Raw genomic sequence first — 21,306 nt, 5'->3', positions numbered from 1 at the left:
GTCTGCACTATGCATAATTTAAGAGTTAATCTAGCAAAATTCTTAGTGGTATCCAGTGACATTTGTTTTAGGTAAGCACATGCTTGCATTCTGTCTCCTCCTATAGGCACCTGTCTCTCCCCAGTTTTCTTCTTAGTTGTTTGTCTTAGTTGTTGATCTTTGCTTTTTGATGCATTCAAGAAAAACTGTGAATTTGCAATTTGTCCAGGCTTTTAATTTCTGTAAGTGTAGGAGCAGTGTTCCTAACTTTCCTCATCCTGGAGCAGAAACCAGATATCAACAAGACTACAGAGGAAAAATAAAAAATAAAAAATTACAAAATGTGCTTGAGGCATGATTTCTTTAGGAATCAATGATTCTCTTTACTTGTGAAATTAGTGACCTGCTACAAATGAAAGTGAGGACTCCATTATAAATATATTGAGTTAATTGATAAGTCCCATAAGGGGACACTCCAATTTAAAAATTTCTCTTCTCGATGCTGTATATCTCACCTAGGCTGTAATTTCTGCAAAAGTATTTTAGTTTAAATAAACCATTAAAACATGCTGCTCATGATTTATGTTATTGACATTATTTGGTACAATCTCTTCTGAAAACAATGAAAATCTCTAGGAATTGTTGCAGAGTTTGAATTGAGAGCAATCGAAAATGGCATACGTTTCAACTTTTTAAATATAGTGGCTGGTTAGGGTCTACCTGGATCTTCTACCTCAAAATACTTACTTTGGTTTTCTGCATGGTCAAATCAAATGGGCTCTAAGAGAAGGGGACAAACTGAGTATGAAGACTATGTTAGGTTGTTATGGCAAGAGAGTAACGTAGCAAGAGATTAATGTAACCAAACGGGTGGGTCAAAGTAGTAAAAACACAGAAAAGTCAGAAACAAGTTAAGATATGGCATAGGTGGTGGTTATAGAGACTTTTGGTGACAACTTATTAATTTTTATGTATAACTTACTTCCTCCTGTTGTCCTTAGACACTGTTTTGTATTAGCCAATATTGGAGAGCTAATGTATCTGAGAAGAAAATGTGATTCTTTTGAACCTGGAAAAAAAAAATAAATATTTGATCATGGTGAGGCAAAATACAAAGAAAAATGAGTAGTTTTCTTAGGCTCAGGACCTGGCAAATAATTGTGGACCGATAAGCATTTATATGTATATAAGTACATATATATACACATATATGTATATATTTACTGCAAAGTCTTATGTTTTGAAGTCTTATGTCTTTGAAAAAAGAGAGAAAATTTCAAAAGCACCTTGGAGTTTTTGCTTCCTGAGTCTTGTTTAAAAGAAAAACACATAAGGAAAAAAAATAAATCAAAAGTCGGTTTTTAAATATTATTATGGCATCCCTCTTTCCTTTGGCATAAGCAACCATAACTTTGTGCTCACAGACAGAGCTAAAGTTCCTGGTTTGTTAATGGAAAAATAGGCTGCCACTCAAACTTGCATAAAGGACCTAACTTGATTTTCAAAGTTTAGTGAAAGGTAATGGGATGCACTAGAATGTTTTTGATTTAGCCAAGAGGTTCTTAGTACAGTGCATCACATGCTAGAGAGAATATGGAAGGATATACTTAGAAACAGTATTTACATTCAAGGGGTTGGAAACTACCCTCAAAATTCAAAGGGAACATCAAGTCTACCTATATTCAAATGCAGTCCACTGATCAGCCTTACCAGAAATACCTGAAAAAGACACTTAAAACTTCAGGGAATTTTGACCTTATCTTTGAGATAGGATTCAGTATATATTTTATGATTGTCTAGAAAGTACCTCTCAGTTTGTCTTAACCAGAATTTAAGACAACTATCTACAGGTTAACCTATATTCTTTCTAATTTCGATGTATAATTTTAAATTACTAAGCTTTAATCATGTAAGTTAGTTATACAGTGGTAATACAACATTTAATGTTTTAGAAAAAAACCCCAAAACAACAACAACAACAACAACAAAAACATTTCTGGCTTCTTGCTATACAATTCACCCAAAAAGAAGTGAGCTTCTGTTCTGTTACTAATTTGTAAAATCACCATCTAGTGGCAAATCCCTCCCATTGCAAGCACACAGTCCCTAGAGCCCAAGAATTTCTAAAGATAAATGATGATACAAATTCATTTCAGACACAAAATGTGGCAGTGTGATTTTGGCCATATCAGGCAACATTGCACAAGTGGTAATATTCCTCCTAGATATATAAATCATGAACTAATAGCTGGGAAAGGAGAAGAGGACACATGCTACATAATTAAATTAAGTAGTTAAATGACAGGAAACAGATTGTATGTTTCATTTTCTTTTCATTTTATCCCATTCACATTGACAAAGTGTCAAACTTCTACTTTCATGAAGAGAAATTTCACGGAACAGCCATAGGGAAGCAGGAATGAATGCTAGGAATAAGGGTTAAAACTCTGCACAGATTTTCATTAACTGGTTTCACAAATTCTGCTTACCTCTACTGAACTGGGCAGAAAGAATTCTCCCGGAATCCACTCCACACCTATTCCTTCTCTTTACTGCCATTTCATTAAACCATCTTGGAATCTTCCTGAATAACAGAAAAGTATCCTATGAAAGTAATGTCTGCCCCCCACCCCCACTCCCATCTCTGCAATGTAAGCTGCTTGTTTCAGCTAATTTTGAGATGTTCCTATAGATTTTAGGCCAGTTGGTTTATAGCTGGACTCAGGAATCACCTACATGACAGGTGGGGTTGGGAGAAAGTAAGGATATTATTTCCTGACCAAAATTAACACTCACATTAAGATTCTTTTGTTCCTGAAATTATATTAGTAGGGATTAACTCCCACAAATTAATGTCTCATGCTTTCCTGGAATCTCTTATTTCTGAATTCATCTAAGAGGTTATCAATAATAAGACATAGCATTATTTTATGTACAACTAAGGGAGAAAAATACTGCAAATTTATTCATGACAAGTCAATTGCAAGAGTTAGCCTAATTTCAAAGTGGTTGAATGATATGTTTTAAAAATATGTTCATATCCTTGAAATATAGTAAATGAAAATTCTGGTAATGAAAGAGAGAGAGTTGGGAATGAAGACTATGATACTATTAACTCAACATTTAGGCACTGATGTCAACCAGTTTAAGCAGAGCCCTAAGGAAATGGAACAGAGGATAGTCATGTTTTGATAGAAGAGGAGGAGGAGAATGACAAACTCCAACAGCTTCCTAAGGTTGACTAAGCCCAGCTTTATTTAGACCATACAATTTCTTTTGAACAACTCCTTTTAGCAATGTTTATTTAAAGAGGTCACCATTTGAAGTTAGCATACTGAATTCCATAGCTGTTGACCCTTTGGAAAAATAACTGACTCTGAGAAAGGTTAAGAAAGGTGGGAAAAGCATATGAATAAAACCTTTTCAAGCTAGAAAGAGGTCAAAGTAGAGCATGATCAAAGACACAGACGAAATGCAGATAAAGGTGAAATAATGAGCACCGGAGACACCAATAAAAAGAGAAATGCTTTTTTAAGTGGCTAGGTGCGGCTGCACCAGCAGTCTGAGCTCTCAGACATACTGTGGGAAGGGTTTACTCAATCCAGGTCTTACACAGCAGCAGTAAAGAAAACAAAGAAGAAAGCAGATGCTGAGTTTTCATTCTAGAACAGGCTGACTTCCATTGCATATCAGCTCAGAGAAGAGTTTCAGAGACAGACTCCTTTTTTCTCCTTGAACTGCATATTAAATTTTATAGTAACACTACTATCTTTTTTAACACAGAGAGTAAAATAAAAGTAAGCTTGAAATCCTTCCCACCTTAAAAAAAAAAAAAAATCTATAAATGGAATTGATGCTAAAGGCTTAACAGGATGTTACTGAGGATGTGTTTCAAGGAAATAATTATGTTTAATACTAGGAGAATTACACAGTATCTACACAATATCGTTTGAAAGATTAGGAAAATAATTTATTCCTTGATTTTTTTTTTCGGGGGTCTGAAATTTATCATTAAATAATAATTTCTTTGTGTTTTCATGTGTGTGTGTGCAATTTCAAAATTCTAAGACAAAAATGAGATAGAGTGTTAACATGTTATGCCATATTACATAGCAGGTTTTCTTAATAAAGCTGCTAAGAAACTTGAAAATAGTGTAGCATAATCACAACCTGTACGATTGACCTTGGAAGTAAGAGTTACAGGGAGAAGGAGGAGTACCCTGACAAACTGAAATTTTAGAACTTAAAGTATGCTAGATGCTCTGCTATTTTACATACATTTCCTAAATTCTCATAAGAATACTGTTAAGTAGATATTGTTATCATCCTAATTTTATATAAGGAGACATTGAGTCTCAAAGATGTTAAATAACTTGTTTAATACAATATAGCTTGTCAATGGAGAAACTGGGTCCATCGAGGTCAGCTCACCTCAAATTACTATGAAAGTACACTTAGATACATAGGAAGGAAAAAACAAAACAAAACTGAACCAATCGTTAAGAAGACACCAAATCAACTTATTGTACATCAGAATATTTTCCCAGAGTAGGCCATAAAGTTGTAACATTTGTTGGTTAATAAAATAGCTTGGATTTTCCTGATTATATTTACATTTGTCAAATAGTTATGGTAGGATAGGTTAAATCACATTTATCTCATTTAATGCTCAAAATAACCATGTAATATTGATATTTTAATAATCTCCATCTCAAGTTCATATAGTTGGCACACAATAGAGCCAGCACTGTAACCCACTTCTTCTGATTTCAGGTTCAGGACTTCTTTCAATAAAGTGTAACACCTCAAGTATACATTTCACCCAAGAATTTTTAAAGACTTTAAGACCTCTTTCAAAATATTTGCTTCTAATAATGAATAGAGTAAGAATTTCTACCTTTCCTATCCCCACTCTGCTTTAGAGTGTCACAAAGCACATTTTTTTGACAAAAGTCATTTATGACTATAATTTTAAAAATTCAAATTCCTGTGGAGCAAAATTATTTTTGTTTGGACTAGACTTGTTCTAAAGTTGATGGTCAGCAATCACTGTATCACCACCATAAATATTACGATTATTAACAAGATGAAGTTTTCTTTTGGAGAATAAGATACGTCAGAGAGTTCCAGACAACATTAAAGCCGCGAGAAACATGAGTTAAGCATACAGAGCTAGAATATGTCATCCAGCAAATTTCTTCACGCATTCACAAATATTTACTGAACATCCCATGTGCAACTTCCTATTCTAGGTGCTGGGAATACAGGAATAAACAAAATGCTGACAACTGCTGCCCACATGGAGCTTATATCAAGTAGAGAGGGACAGACAATAATGAAATAACAAATAAAATGTATTACATGCTACATAGTGATAAGTAGTGTAACAAAATAGAAGTGGGAACATTTCTTTTCTATAAAGGGACAAAGAGTAAATATTTTAGGCTTTGTGAGCCAGACAGCCCCAGTCAGAACTATTCAACTCTCCCATTGTAGCACAAAAGCAACTGTAGACAACATGTAAGTAAATGGGAGTGGCTGTGTTCTAATCTAACTTTATGAATTCATAGAGAGAGTCATGTGGGTATCTGAGGGAAAAGATGTCCACACAGAGGAAACAGGAAGTACAACGGCACTGAAACAGGAGCTTGCCTGGCATGTTCAGAGATCCATGAATAGGCCAGTGTTGTTTGCAGAGTAGAGTGGACTGGCGTGAGCAGGCATGGAACAGGAGACATGGTCAGATATGTAGGGCCTTATAGAGTAGAGTCAAAAAACAGATTTTATTCTGTGCGAAACAGGAAGTCATGGGAAGATTTGGAGAAGAGGAGTGTCACGGTGTGTTCTCCGTTTTACAATGATTCCTCTGTCTCCTGCATGAATAGACTGAAGGGAGACAAGAGCAAAAGGAATGATTAGACCATGATTGCAGTAATATGTGAGAGGAGATGTTTTGAATCAGAGAGGGTGTGGCATAGGTGATGAAAAATGGTTGAGTTGTAAATGGATTTGGAAGGTATTGCTGATGTGTAACGTGAGAGAAAAAGAGAAGCTGAGAATGAGACTTTGGGCTTCAAGGACTGGGACGTAGAAGACTATGAGATGCATATGATTTTATTTATTTATTTATTTATTTATTTATTTATTTATTTATTTATTTATTTAGAGGCAGCACATACATATCAGTTGCTCAGTTTTAGATACATAAAGTATTGGAAATATCAAGTTTAAGATATCTATTAATAGATAAGAAATACAAATTAGAATGGAGTCATGATTAAGCATCACAGTGGGCCTTTTGAATTAAGACATACAGGAAACATAATGTTGGCGCTGCAATTTAATAGATATGCAAGCATAGATTATCAATTCATTTCTCTATGCCTTAATATTCTCAATCATAAAATAGAAATAATAGTATCAATCATGTGAGTTGTGGGGAATAAAGAAAATACTGACCAAAAAACATTTAACACAATGCCTGGCAAGTAGTAAATGTTAAAAAAATGATGTTATTATTATCAATTATGGAGAAAAGTAAGTATGCTTCAAATCTATTGCCTTTAATGTATTAAAAATAACACTGTTTTTAAAAGGTATCCAGGAACATGTAGCCTGCACTGTATTAACTTTGGCTCTACAAAAATTACGATCTAAGGGTTTATTCAGTCTCCAAAACATTAAGAACTCCTGCATTTTCACTCACTGAAAATTCTTCCTCTGACTAGACCTGGCATTACTTTTGTTTGTTTGTTTTTCTTTTTTTTTCCTTTTTTTAGATGTGGGTGGATTATTGCTAATTGCTAGTAAAAAAAAAAAAAAAAAAAAATTAGGAAGAAAAAAGAGAAGTAAAGAAGGAGGAAAGGAAGGGAAGAAATTTACAGTGAGCAAGAAGCAGGTTTCTGAGTGTTAGTATTCCTAAAGCCTAAAGAACACCTTGTGGATACATTTATTTTTACACAAGTTTCTTCTCCTCTCTATCCTCTTTCACAGACACATCATGTATCAGTTTGCAATTTGCATCCTGGGTGAAAAACCATGAGAAAGAGAATGACTTATTTTTCAATGCAAGCACAGTCTCCTCAGCGGTTTAATTACTTGATAAAACAGAAAAATATACACACGTTTCTTCCATAGCATATCTCAATATTTGAGTTGCCATACATTAGAAAATAGCAGTTGTGTTATTTTCATTTATAAACTCTGCATTTTGGTATAAAGTATCATTTAGGCTCCTAATGAATATTATTTGTGTTGAGGTTCACTCATCCAAAGGACTTTCAAGGACAAAAACATGGAATCTGAAAGTAAATCACATAGGCATTTGCTGAAAGGTGCAGTTGTTTCCCAATTTTATATGGTCCAGGGTTTTCTCTGAAAGATAAAATGCCTTTGATATAAATACTACTAAAGAGACGTCAAAATGTCAATATTCACATATGATTGGCTTAGTCATATTAAAATACTAGTTTATATTTACTATCTCCTTACAAACAAACAGAAAAAAGAAATTGTTGGCAAACAGTGCAGAGATAGTATAGATTGAATTTTTCAAAAAGGTGGGATTCTAAGTGTATTCTCCAACCACATTGCTTTGAAATTGGAGATCAACTGCAAAAAGGAAGTTGAAAAACCCACAATACACAGAGATTAAACAACATGCTACTGCAGTCATAGTATATTACCTGTATATACTATGATTGCAATAAATGATTTTTAAAAAAAATCATGCCAGTAAAGAATGACTGGGTCAAAGAAGAAATAAAAGGAGAAATCAAAAGAAACAAATAAGAATAAAAATACATTGTATCAAAATTATTGGGATGTGGCAAAAGCAGTTTTAAGAGGGAAATTTATATCATTACAGGCCTATCTCAAGAAACAAGAAAAATCCCAAATAATTAATCAGACATTCATCTTAAAGAAGTAGGAGGGAAAACAAACAAATGAAAAACAAAACAAATGGAACCCAAAGTCAGCAGAAGGGTGGAAATAATAAAAATTAGAGCAGAACTAAATTAAATAGAGAACAAAAAGACAGTAGAAAAAATGAATGCAACAGAGAGCTGGTCTTTGAAAAGATTAATAAAATTGACAAACCCTTGGCTAGATTCACTAAGGAAAAAAGAGAAAAGATACAAACAAACAAAATCAGAAATGAAAGAGAAGTTACAACAGATACCACAGAAATACAAAGGGTCATACAAGAATACTATGAAGGTCTATATGCCACCAAATTCAATAACCAAAAAGAAATGGACAAGTTCTTAGAAATATATAACCTTCCTAGACTGAATCATGAAGAATTGGAAAATCTAAATAGGCTAATCAACAGCAAGGAAATTCAAACAATCATCCAAAACCTGGTCAAAAGCGAAAGTCCGGGACTAGATGGCTTCACTGGTGAGTTTTACCTAGCATTCAAAGATGATTTAATACCTGTCCTCCTCAGATCTTCCAAAAAATTTAACAGACAATACCTCCTATTTTATGAAGTCAACATTACCCTGATGCCAAAACCTGGTAGGGATAACACAAAAAAAGAAAATTACAGACCAATATCTCTGATGAATACAGATGCAAAACCCCTAAACAAAATACTAGCAAATCAAATACAACAATACATTAAAAAGATTGTACATCATGATCAAGTGGGGTTTATTCCAGGGGCACAAGATGGTGCAACATATGCAAATTGATCAATGTGATACGCCATATAAACAAAAGAAAGGATAAAAATCATAATTATATCAATAGATACAGAAAAAGTATCTGACAAGATATAACATCCTTTATGATAAAAACTCTTAATAAAAGAGGTATAGAAGGAAAGTACTTCAACATAATAAAGTCCATATACTATAAACCTTCAGCTAGTAGCACACTTAATGGTGAAAAAATGGAAATTTTCCTCTAAAATCAGGAACAAGACAGGGATGTCCCTTATCACCACTATTATTCAACACAGTATTGGGAGTCCTAGCCAGAGCAATCAGGGAAGAGAAAGAAATAAAAGGTATCCAATTTGGGAATGAAGAAGTTAAATTGTCACTTTTTGCAGATGATGTCATTCTTTACATAGAAAACCCTAAAAACTCCACCAAAAAACTATTAAAAACAATGAACAAATACAGTAAAGTTTCAGGATAAAAAATCAATGTACAAAAATCAATTGCATTTCTATACACTAACAATGAAATTTCAGAGAAAAAGTGAACAAAAACAAAAATACAATTCCTTTTGCAATTGCCATAAAAAGAGTAAAATATGTAAGAATAAACTTAACAAAGGATGTGAAGTGCCTATACGCTAAAAACTGTAAGACATTATTAAAAGAAATTGAAAAAGACACAAATAAATAGAAACATATTCCATATTTATGGGTTGGAAGAATCAACTTAGTTGAAATGGCTATATTACCCAAAGCGATATACAGATTCAATGCAATTCCCATCAAAATCCCAAGGGCATTTTTTAAAGAAATAGAACAAAAATAATCAGATTTGCATGAAATCATAAATGACCCCGAATAGCCAAACAATCCTAAGAAAAAAAGAAAAGGCCAGAGATATCACACTCCCTGACTTCAATTTATACTAAAAAGTAACAATAATCAAAACAGCATGGTACTAGCAGGAAAACAGACACACAGACTAATGGAATAGAATTGAAAACCTAGAAATAAACCTCCATAAATAGGGAGAGTGAATTTTCGACAAAGGAGCCAAAAACATACAATGGAGAGAGAAAAAAAAACCCTCTTCAGAAAATGATGCTGGGAAAATTGAACAATTGCAAAAGAATGAAACTAGACTTCTAGCTGTTACCATATACCAAAATTAACTAAAAATGGATCAAAGACCTAAACATAAGACCTGAAACAATAAACTGCATAGAAGAAAGCATAGGTATTAAACTTATGGACCTTGGGTTCACAGAGGATTTTTATGAACTTGATCTCAAAGGCAAGGGAAGTAAAAGCTAAAATAAATGAATGGGACTATATCCAACTAAAAAGCTTCTGCACAGCAAAAAGGCAACCAACAAAATGGGAGAAACTGTCTTTGAAAAGAACGCCTCTGTTAAGGGGTTAATATCCAATATATATGAGGAACTCATACAACTCAACAACAACAATAACAAAATAAACAGTCTCATTAAAAAATGGGCAGAGGACCTGAACAGAAACTTCTCCCATGAAGACATACAAATGACCAACAGATATATGAAAAAATGCTCAACTTCACTATTAGAGAAATGCAAATCACAACCACAATATGATATCACCTCACACCTGTTAGAATGCCTATCATAAACAAGACAAATAATAACACATGTTGGAGAGGCTGTGGAGAAAAAGAAACCCTCATACACTGTTGGTGGAAATGTGGATTTGTGCAGCTGCTATGGAAGACAGTGTGGAAGTTCCTCAAAAAATTACGACTAGAATTACCATATGACCCAGCAATCCCTCTCCTGGGTATCTACCCAAAAAACCTGAAAACATTTATCCATAAGGATATATGTACCCCGATGTTCATAGTGGCATTATTTATGGTGGCCAAAACTTGGAAACAGCCAGTGTCTTTCGATAGATGATTGGATAAAGAAGATATGGTACATATATACAATGGAATATTACTCAGCCATAAGAAAAGTTCAAATACTGCCATTTGTGACAGCATGAATAGTTCTTGAGATTATCACGCTAAGCAAAATATGTCAGACAGAAAAAGTCGAGAACCATATAGTTTCACTCAGATGCGGGATATGAAAATGAAAGCAACAAATGAACAAGACAAACAAAGAAACAAAAACTCATAGACGTAGACAATAGTTTAGCAGTTCTCAGAGGGTAGGAAGGGAAGGAAGGGTGGTAGAAGAGGGAAAAGGGGGTCATATATATGGTGATGGGAGAACTGTCTCTGGGTGGTGTAATATATAGATGATGTATTATAGAAATGTACACTTGGAAGCTATAATTTTACTAACTAATGTCACACCAGTAAATTTAATAAAAAAAATCAATAAAGTGCTGGGATTCTGAGTGATGTTGGTTTGAACTGCAGCTTTATGACTCAGAATATAACATTTGAAAGTTATTTAACTTCTCTCAGCCTTAGTTTTCATATTTTTCAAATAATTATAATGGCACCTTAAAATTGAATGTAAGGATTAAATAAAAAAAAGTTAAATCCCTTTTACAAAGTATTATTCTTTTATGTTTAATGCTGAAATTCATCTTATTTAAGGAAATAACTACCATTATTCTTATTTAAGGAATATTGCAAACCAAAGTTTGGAAATTAAAACTAATAATTAAATTAATACCCACGTTTACTATGTATTTATTATAGCAATTTAAATACTCAAGTTCTCATTTCTTCCCAAGAAAATATTTCAATATTGTTTCTCAAACTCTAATGTGTTGTTCATCCCCTCAAATAAAACTCTATGAAATCACCATTTACTTATGCAGAGCAAAAATCTAATTCAATATTTCTAATCTTATGTGCATAGAAATTAGGGTCTATGAATACAGAGGGCCTCCGTAATCAGAATTGTTCACGTAGATTTTAGAGATATAATTTAATAAATTCACTTCTTACCAAGTTTTAAGTCCATTAAAATCTCAATTGAAATTGGTGGGGGGAGTGAACATGATGATACTAGTAAAAGGACTAAGGTAGGAATAAAAATGGGAGAACATAACTGCAAAATTAATAATTAGCCACTGTTTGCACATATTTTTCTACATTCACTTCCATGTGCTTTTATACTGGCCCATATTTGAATAGTTTATTAACTCAAGTCTCAATTTATTTTTTTCCTTTAAAATATTAAAAAACAATGCTAGTGGAAATTTCATTTGTCACATAACTTAATTCTGGATTTTACTTTTGATTATAGCCAGGGTTCACTTTGATGTTTTCAAAATGAATTTCAAAGACCATTTATTCAGTAAATTTTGAAAGTAGAAACATACTGAAACTTTTATCCCACTTGGTAAGCAGCCATCCTTTAGTTTTATCCAAGTTTTCCCATGAAAATGCCAATCGGGAATAAAACTGACAAATATATTCAATCAAAGATGGAAGGTTTTTTTTTTTTGTTTTTTTTTTCTCTTAAGTTGCAAATGGCCTCATTAAAATAAAAGCACCACCTTAGGGATTGCATAAAGCAGAGTATTGGTACCTAAATGGTATTTATGACCAGGCTAAATGTAAAGTGAATTAAAATTTAAAGGATTATAGTCAGGTAGGCCACAGACATCTGTAGAGAAATGTCCATTAAGAAGATGAAAGAACCAGTGGTCCCTGGTGACAGGCACATGTCAGGTTAGCGGTCAGCCATACCTATACACTTAGTGCCACAGCAAATGAGAAACACATTGCCCAAGGAGGAAAGTACTTAAGAGAGATTTATTTTAGACTAAGAAAAAAAATATCATGAAACTAACAGTTTAGAATTCATATCCATCATTGTCATCATACTGAAGTCCAAAGAATGGGGAAAATAAGATGTGGGCTGATAATAGATATTATCACATATGTGTTTATAGATACTGTATATACTCCAACCCATGACTGTATTTATAGAATCAATTGAAAGCATAATCTTTTCAGAGTATCATTACATCTCTGGTGCTATAACCACAATGAGGTGCTGCTGCCCAGCTACAGATAAAAGCTGGGCTTAATTAAGGAAGAAAATGAAAGAATGAGAAAGAGAGGGAGAGGAAAAGAGGGGGAGAGAGAGAGAGAAGAGAGAGAGAGAGAGAGAGAGAGAGAGAGAGAGAGAGAGAGAGAGAGACAGAGAGAGAGACAGAGAGAGACAGAGACAGACAGAGACAGAGAGAGAGAAGAAAGTAGGAAGGAAGGAAACAGAGAGCAAGCCTCTAGGCTGCTAATACATCAAGGAATTAATTCCTTTCATAATGTAAATGAGTCACAGAACCAGTCACTAGTTTTGTCATTTTTACGACACGAGCATGCAGCATATCCCTGTTGCATCTTCCTCCTTAAAATCAAGGATTCGTTTAAATGATCATCAAATGTTCTTTAGTGATGATTCATGGACATGGGAAATCGGGTCTTTTAATTAAAAAGCACTTACTTCTTCTCCCTTCTCTTCCTTTCCCTTCCCCCCTCTTCCCTCCCCTCCCCCCTTGGTCTTTCCTCCCCTCCCCTCCTTCTCTATCTCTTTTCTAATAGGTGGGAAACACCTACCACTAGTGTCCAATAAAATACATTCAGGATACTGTCTTGAGAAATCAGCTTTGGCATTTGATATAGCAAAAGATGGCTGAAGTTCATTTCAGGCCTTCTCTGTCCTGTATTAATAATCAAAGCATAACTGTTTCCCACTCTGTTTTTAAATACAGTTCAGAGAGAACTGCATTTCCCTACTAAGTGTGCATGTCATATCCTCTTGGATTCATGACTTCCAACTCCATTTTTAAACTAATGAATTCTTGATAACTAATGATCCCCAGATGTAACCATTGCTAAGCTGAAGTCACCTTTAAATATGGACTTGTGTTCCTATAAATACTGAAAAAAAACCAACAACAGTGTTTAACAATCTTGTTTTGCCTTGGAAGAGAGTCTTTCATCACAAATGATCTATTGATATTTCACTAGTTATCTCGAACACTGTTCGGGTGGTTTTCCATATCTTTAAGATTAAACTGGTTCAAGGGTGACATTTTCCTAGTTACAGCTCTGTTCTCAGTCTGTAGTCTTTTATTTCAATATACTTTCATGGTGGAAGTAATCTTTGAAACAAAATTAGAAGAGGGGAAGGATTTTTCTAAAATTATCATTTTCCAACCCCGGGATCTTCTGCTTTGCACTATACTTCCCAAACCTCCTCAGCCTTATCTCTAATCTTTATAAAATGTTCACCAACCACAACCTAGTATATGTGACTGACAACTCAGTGCAACAGAAGGATATAGCTTAAAGAAGTGTGGTAAACATCATCTTAAAGATGAAATTTTGGACAAAAACATGCTAGATTTATTCAGATGAGGTGGGGTAAATAAATAGATGAGACATACATCAGCAATCTCAGGCATACAATTAGGGGCCTACGGAGAAACAAAATGGTCATAATCCACCAGGTGATAATAGGAAACACAGATTGTACTCCAAGGTAATCAAAGAAACAACAAATCGGGGATAATGGGATCACATAAAAAAACAAAACAAAACAGCAACAAACAAAGCTGGTGCAATATTTATATATAATGTATGAATTTCAAAAAATCTGGCATTTTATGATTCTAGAAAAATTATTCTGCCTCTTACTTTCATTCACATTTAAGTAAATGTTTCCTGGGACAGAGGCAATGATGGGATGACCTACTAGCTATGCTCTCTGATAGAACCGCATGCTATAGAACTCTTACCCTCCCTACTATCAACACGAATTTGACATCTGTGTCTTTACGACAGTACCTTGATCTCATCTCTGTTGGCTAGTTAGTATTAATTTGAATGACTGAGATAGTGGGTAAATAAATTGTGTGTGTTTTCTTCCTTCAGAACTCCCTATTGTAATATATTTAAAGCAGCTTTAGGTTAAGCAAATAGCTAGTTCAGGTGGAAAAGCTAGGCAGTGATGGGAGTGATTTAACTGTCAGACTTTTCAATCATACCCCCTGCAGTGGGCTACTCTGTCTGGATGCAGAGCTATTCCTTCCAACTGATGCAGACCTAAAGACATGCTCAGATACTGCGTATGCCACATTATTTCCTCTTAAACCAGTTACCTGTCCCCTCAATATATTCTCAGTAGTTTCGGTCCAAAACTCATTTTTATTAAATGTAAGTTTTCTGTGAAATATGAAAAAGAGAACTGAATATATTTAGAAGTAAAGGAGACTATTTAATATGTTTTGGCTATGTCAAATCATGTGTGTTTCATAGAGGATAATTTTCACACCACTCCAGTTCCAGACTTGACTCTTCAGGTGGCCTCATTAGAGAGAAGTTAAATTTGGGCTAGCCTCAAATGGTATGGAGTTTGATTTCGGCTTGCCATCTCTAGGGACTATAATCTGAATTAAATAAATTGCTTGGGATCTATTTCTTTATCATTTCTCTGTTTAAAGTGTGTACTAAAGTGTACGTAATGTTATACCTAAATAGAGTGGATAAAAAAGAAGAGACCTGCACTGTTAGTATAAAAATAGTACAGCCCTCAAGCAACTAAGAGGCTGCTCTAATTTATGCCCTTACAATTTACCCAGAGGTTCAGACTTAGATGCTCATAGACTTGGAGAAAGTAGGAATTTCAAGAACGAGGGAGCTCTCCACTGAAAATAAATGTCCTCACTAGGTCTTGAGAGAGTTCAGATTCAAGCTTAAGCTACGTAGTCTGAAACCTCAAGGGTGAGAGGTTTAAGAGGAGAGAAGTGATTGTCACGTTCAGGCCTTATATAGCTCATCATCATTGTCCTCTTTAAGAAATGACAGGCATTTTCTCTTGCCAAACAAGAAAAAATCGTAGGAACAAAACTTGTGTTCACACAATTTAGAATTTCAGCAAAACATTAATTTGCCACTGTGATAAAAAATAATATAAAGAAAGAGAGAATAATAAGAGAGGAAAAGAAATCTCTTCAAGTGGTTATTATCTTGTGCCATATCAATGTTCTTAAATACTGGACACTTCATTTTAGCTGAATGTGTATTACAGAAAAATATTGTTCTCTATAGCATATCTCTGTGCATGAAACTATTGTTTAAAAATAAATGTGTAAAATAAAGGGCAATTATTTTTAAGATTGGGATGGGAGAATTAAACATGTTCTTAATGAAGATACTAATGGAATCTGCTCCTGAAAGACCGAAAAAACATATGCCATATTATTTTAACATGTTTTTCAGAAAGAAAATCTGAAAAAGTGTTAAAACAAAACAAGCAATGTGTGGAACTCAGTTATCCAAACACTTCTCTCTGAAGCTGTGAATTTGGATTGACTAGGGCGCGCCTAGACTTAGCCCCAAGGTTTGGGGTCCATTTCCAGGCCAAAACCCAAGTTTCCAGTTCAGGGCTCCGGGATTCCATTAAGATTTCCCGCGAATCAGGTGGGGCTAATTCAGTCTTGAACAATCAATCACTCTCACTCCATTTTGTGAGTGGAAGTGATTGATGGTTCTCTGCTAGTCATGGCTGACCTAGACGTAGGAAGCAGACCTGAGCGCGATGCCTCATGTATGAGTGGCTTATTTGGAATCAGTCAACTGCAGGAAACTCTCTTGTGTCTTCCTTGTTCCTTCCCTAGATAGACACATATTCCTCATGTCCTTCATATACATCCTCCTGTTTGCTTAAAACTATTGTTGCTCTGCCCTAACCCCTCACTCTCAGAAAACAGTTGTATGTCTGCCCCCCTGCAGTCAGTTTTATAGCCCTTGATTATTTAGAACCACTTTTTTTCTACACATTCAATTATTTTTTCTATTTGTTCTTCACTTTTTAGAATTGTATCTGCTAATTCATCAACTCCTCTTCTGTCGTCTAAAACCTGGGCTTCTGCAGTAGCTGTCTTTGCTCTTGTTTTTTCCACAGAATTATTAGAAAAAAAAGACAAGATATATAATTTGAACTCCCTTTCTCTTCTTTGTGACATTGTTTTTGTTCTTGTTGTTTGTTTGTAAGCATGGGGTAAGGGGCAGCTACATGGTTTTGTGAATTAGTATGTTTTGTTTGCCTTGTTCACAGCTGGTTATCTTTCATTCTTGGGAATATTCATGTTGCATTTCAGAGAACAGTGTACCATTTTGTAGATGTTATCATTCTGGCCCTTTTGCCAATAATCACCACTGCTGTTACAGTCACTACAAGGAAATGCTCTCCCACTCCTTTCTCTGATAAGGAGCTGCCTCATGTACTCATACATCCCGTGGTCCACTGGCTGGACTGAGACATTTGCAGCAAGAATTTTCAAAGGGACACTAATAATGTGCACAGTTTTCAGAATTGTTATTTTCTCCCCAAACTCAGTGAAGTTGTGAAAACCCTTACAAAAAATGATTAGAGAAGTTGTAAAAATTCACATACAAACACAAGGCAAAACTCAAAGCAGTTCTTTTCATCATTTTTGGGAAGAGAAAAAGGAAGGGACTGCTCTTCTTTCCTGTCTCACGGCAAATCATGATTCCGAAGCACAACCATCACACATATTTATGAAGTTATTGGCAGGTTCCTTTAAAAGAGAAAGGACAATTTCAATAACAGAAAAAAATAGCTAGTGATTATCCCATAGGTTACAAGTGAAAGGGCAATCATTATTTAGTTGATAGTATATATCCATTTATGCATTCCAAATTAAGGATGCAAATGAATATATAGATTTACAAGATATAATTTGAGAGTTTTACAAAAGTATATGCAATAGTTATATATATATATATATACTTAAATAATATCTATATACGTTCATAGATATAGATATAAAATAGATAATATAAATCGACAGAATTCAGAAGAGCTAAATATTTTTTTATTATTAAGAACATGAGAACAGATTTTTTTTCCTAAACATAGTAGAAGAGAGGTATTTTTCTTGGGGGACTCTTAAAATTTTGTGATTTTGTTTAAATCACAAATATAATACAAACAGTTTATGTTCTTTTGTAACATCTTTCCGCTTTTTTTTTTTCTTTTTTTTTTTTTCTTTTCTTTTCTGGTTCCTGCTAGGAAGTGCAGAAGACGGTAAATAACATAATAGCATGTTTAACAACAACAACAACAACCAAGTGTAAAGCGGTCCACATTCCATTTGGCGCTGTCAGTATGTTCAGTAAGGGTTGGGCTGTTAGCCTGGTGGGCTCCCTGTGTTGGGGTGGAAGAGCAGGCAGTGTTGACAAAGGGACAGCAGGCTTTTGCCAAGTGTCAGCATCATAAATTTGGCCTCCCTCCTTGACTCAGAGCAGCAGGGGCCAATTCTCCTCTCCTCTGAGTGTAGCACACGTGAGGCTCACCCAAGAGGGAAGGACAACTTCGGTGTCTGTCATAGGGTGGAGCTGGCAGCCAACTCTGTGCAGTCATTCTACTCCCTCAAGGGCCCTAGTGCTGTCACAGAAGCAGCATTGTTTAAGCCATCGCTGATTCACAAAAACATTCCTTAATTGTCAGCCATGTCACCACCCTTAGATTGAGAGCCAGGCTCACCCTTTGGCCATGAGAACAAGAGAACTTGGAAGGGGGTAGAAAGGAAGCAAGATTTCATATCCTAAAGACTATGTTGTTAACTCCCTCTCAGATAGGAAAGGACATTGTTGCTAATTTTCCTATTGAGAAATAAAACATTTAAAAAAAAATTATAACCCCTAAAGATACTTGTGGCTTACAGCATAGGAAATGTCATGGTTTGTTACCAAATAAGAACTAAGGAATTATCCACTTTTATTATGATTATTATTATTAGTAGTAGTAATAGCAGTATCTGCACATCAGAATGTATCAATGTTATTTGGTGAGATTATTGTTAAGCAAAGAATATACTGGAGAGATATGATTGCTTTAATGATAGGGACAGGCAGATGCATATCAAATGTACATAAACATCTGAAAGCAGATAAGAAAATATTGGCCTTGTTTCAAATGAGATGGAAGCAAAGATAGGCAAGAATTGTTTATCAGAAATGAAGTGGAAAAAGATCAGAGCCAGGTATGTAGAACCTCCACGGTCTGTAGCTGCAAGCTAATGAACAGTAAAATTTTAGACACAAGTTATTGAAATGTTACTGTACTTGATTAAATAAACAACTAATGAAAATATATGCACATGAGACTTTAAAAGGTAAAGATGCTGTCCACCATTACTTACAAATAAAAAGTAATTGAACATATTTTAAGGTTTATCCCCCTTATAATTGTGAAGCAAGATCAATTTTAAAACCAACTCTTATTTCTGTGCTAATGGCCTTACAGCCAGATAGTGGTGTGCTTTTTCAGCCCAGAGTATGAGAACAAATTTTCTGCATAGAATGCAGAATATCTAAGGGGCAAGTGGTCCTTAAATTTAGACATCACCCTGCTGAATTGAGTAAAATATCTCATGCTTGTAAAATACGACCACAATGTCTTTTGATGTTATAGTTGATAAATAGTTGATGATTAAGTTGGTGTCCTTTATGTTTATTAGAACACAGTATGTGTGTGTATATATATATAGAATATCTATATACGTTCATAGATATTTGTCTATCTCATATATATATTTGTCTATCTCTTTAGTGTATATATATATGTGTATATATGTGTGTATATATATACACATATATATAATCTTACATATATGTAAGAAATAGACAAAATTATTTTAAAATATTGAAAGCAGTTTCAACTTCTTAAAAGAAGAACATTTTCGTTCAGCTTTGGAGAGGAATTATTTATTTCTGAGAAAAACATGAGTAGGCTCTTCAGTGACAGAATGATAAGGAGAGCACAGGCACATTATTCTTGAGAACAACTGAAATGACCACTGAAACTTAAAAAAAAAAAAGAAAAAAAAATATATATATTTCTGGGGCTATGCAATTGTACCTCTCTGCATCAAATGAGTGAATAGTTCCACTTCCAATCATGTTAGGAAAGCTCCACCTGAGAATAAGAAATAAGGACTTGAGAGGAAGACCTCAGACTGGAGTTGGAAGGAACTATTTTCCTCTTTCTGGAAGCTCAGTGCTAGGGTTCGATCAACGGGAAGAGCAAGGCATTTCCATCGGCCTTGCCACTAGGAGACTGTCTAGAAAATAGGATCATTGCAAGGCTCTCAGTGTTGCATTTCCTTCCATAAATTTTAAGCATTCAGGGAAGTCCACCTTGTTAAAGAGAAACTCTTCCCACCTTGGAACTGAGTAACAAAGGTGAAAACAGCACATCTTCTCTTAAAACCATATAGGTAGCACAGTTCAGCATTTCCCAGAAGAGAGTTATCTCTGGAAGCTTCCTAGCAGCAAAATCAGCAGGGGGAGGGTGAAGAAGTACAGGATGTACATTATGACATTCAGCTATCCCTAATGTTAACTTGGCAGCTCCCAGAGATCTTATTCTGTTTTAAGCTCAACTGGTGTACTGCAATTCAATTCTGGTACTGACCATCAGGGCTCATCAGAGATTCCATGAGTGAAGGAAGGGCTCGATCCTCCACAAGGCTTTCCCTACTGCAGAGCTAGGTCAGGATATTCCCACATCACCCACACTTCTGATCAACTGGATACAAAGTTAGGGGTTCCCATAACACCCTCAAGTTCAACAATTCACTAGAATGGCTCACATAAGTCATCAAGCTACTATAATTACATTGACAGAATTATTATAAAGGATACAATTCAGGAATAGCCAAGTGAAGAGACACATAGGGGCAAGGCATGGGACGGTCCTAATCTCAAAATTTCCATTACTTCTCCTGTGGAATCAGAACATATTCTCCCAGTGTATCAATGTATTTATGAATCAAGGAATGTCACTCGGCTTCAGTGTCCAAAGTTTTTATTGAGGTTTCATTACATAAGCATGATTGAGTAAATCAATGACCACATGACTGAACTCAATCTCTATCCTCTCTGTCCTCTGGGGTTCCAGCTGGTTAAAAACTCCAACCCTGCAATTAGTGGTTGGGCGTTCTGGTGACCAGGCCCCCAATCCTTAACTATCTATAGGTCCACTAAGAGTCACCTCATTACTGTAAACTCAGATGTGATCATGAATAACAAACATTTCTATCACTCAGGAAATTTCAAGGGTTGCAGAAGCTCCATGGCAGGAACCGAGGACAAAGACCAAATTCTTTATTATATAACATACCTCTCTTAGAAGTTGGTAGGGATGCTTGGTATGACTCTCTCTTAGTATTCAAATATAAGCCAGAGCCATCAAATTTGGAGAGAAATATGACCATGTTCATAGTTACTGTATGGGGAGACTTCGAAAACTGGATACCACTTAGAGAATAGAAGCTGTTTGTCGTAAAGGCATTTTTCTTCTTGGTTTTAATACTGGTATTTTAAGAGCAGGCTACACATCAAATATAATCTCTGAATATGGGTATGAAGTATGCTAATCATACAAAGTTGGTAAGCAGCTTGAGGACTTGATTGTTATTTATACTTTTAATCATTTTTATGAGCTCATTCTGATTTCCAGTGAGAGATTACTTACATTCCTCAAGTTTGTAAGCAAGTAGAGCTCTGTCAAGTGAAAAGATAGGTGCATGTATAGAAAAGTCACAAACAAGGAGAGCTGCAAATAATGTTTTCATTCATGTTTTAATAAATGAGATGCAAAGTTTAAAAACTTGCAGGAATT

At 34.9% G+C, this 21,306-nt stretch overlaps 1 long non-coding RNA gene across 1 annotated transcript in view; it reads right to left on the bottom strand.

The window, feature by feature from the left end:
• Positions 1 to 961: 961 nt before the first annotated feature.
• LOC141567432 (uncharacterized) overlaps positions 962 to 21,306 on the bottom strand; it is a 136,965-nt gene continuing 116,620 nt past the window's right edge. Inside the window, exons 3-4 of the long non-coding RNA XR_012490017.1 lie at positions 2,469 to 2,563; positions 962 to 1,048 (exon numbers count right to left, since the gene is read on the bottom strand). This is a non-coding gene — a long non-coding RNA (uncharacterized LOC141567432). The remainder of the gene's footprint in view (positions 1,049 to 2,468; positions 2,564 to 21,306) is intronic.

Source organism: Rhinolophus sinicus, linkage group LG01 (genome assembly GCF_036562045.2).
Source record: "Rhinolophus sinicus isolate RSC01 linkage group LG01, ASM3656204v1, whole genome shotgun sequence".
Lineage (NCBI taxonomy): Eukaryota > Metazoa > Chordata > Mammalia > Chiroptera > Rhinolophidae > Rhinolophus > Rhinolophus sinicus.
The sequence above is the reverse complement of the archived record's forward strand: the minus strand, read 5'-3'. Positions and strand labels throughout refer to the sequence as shown.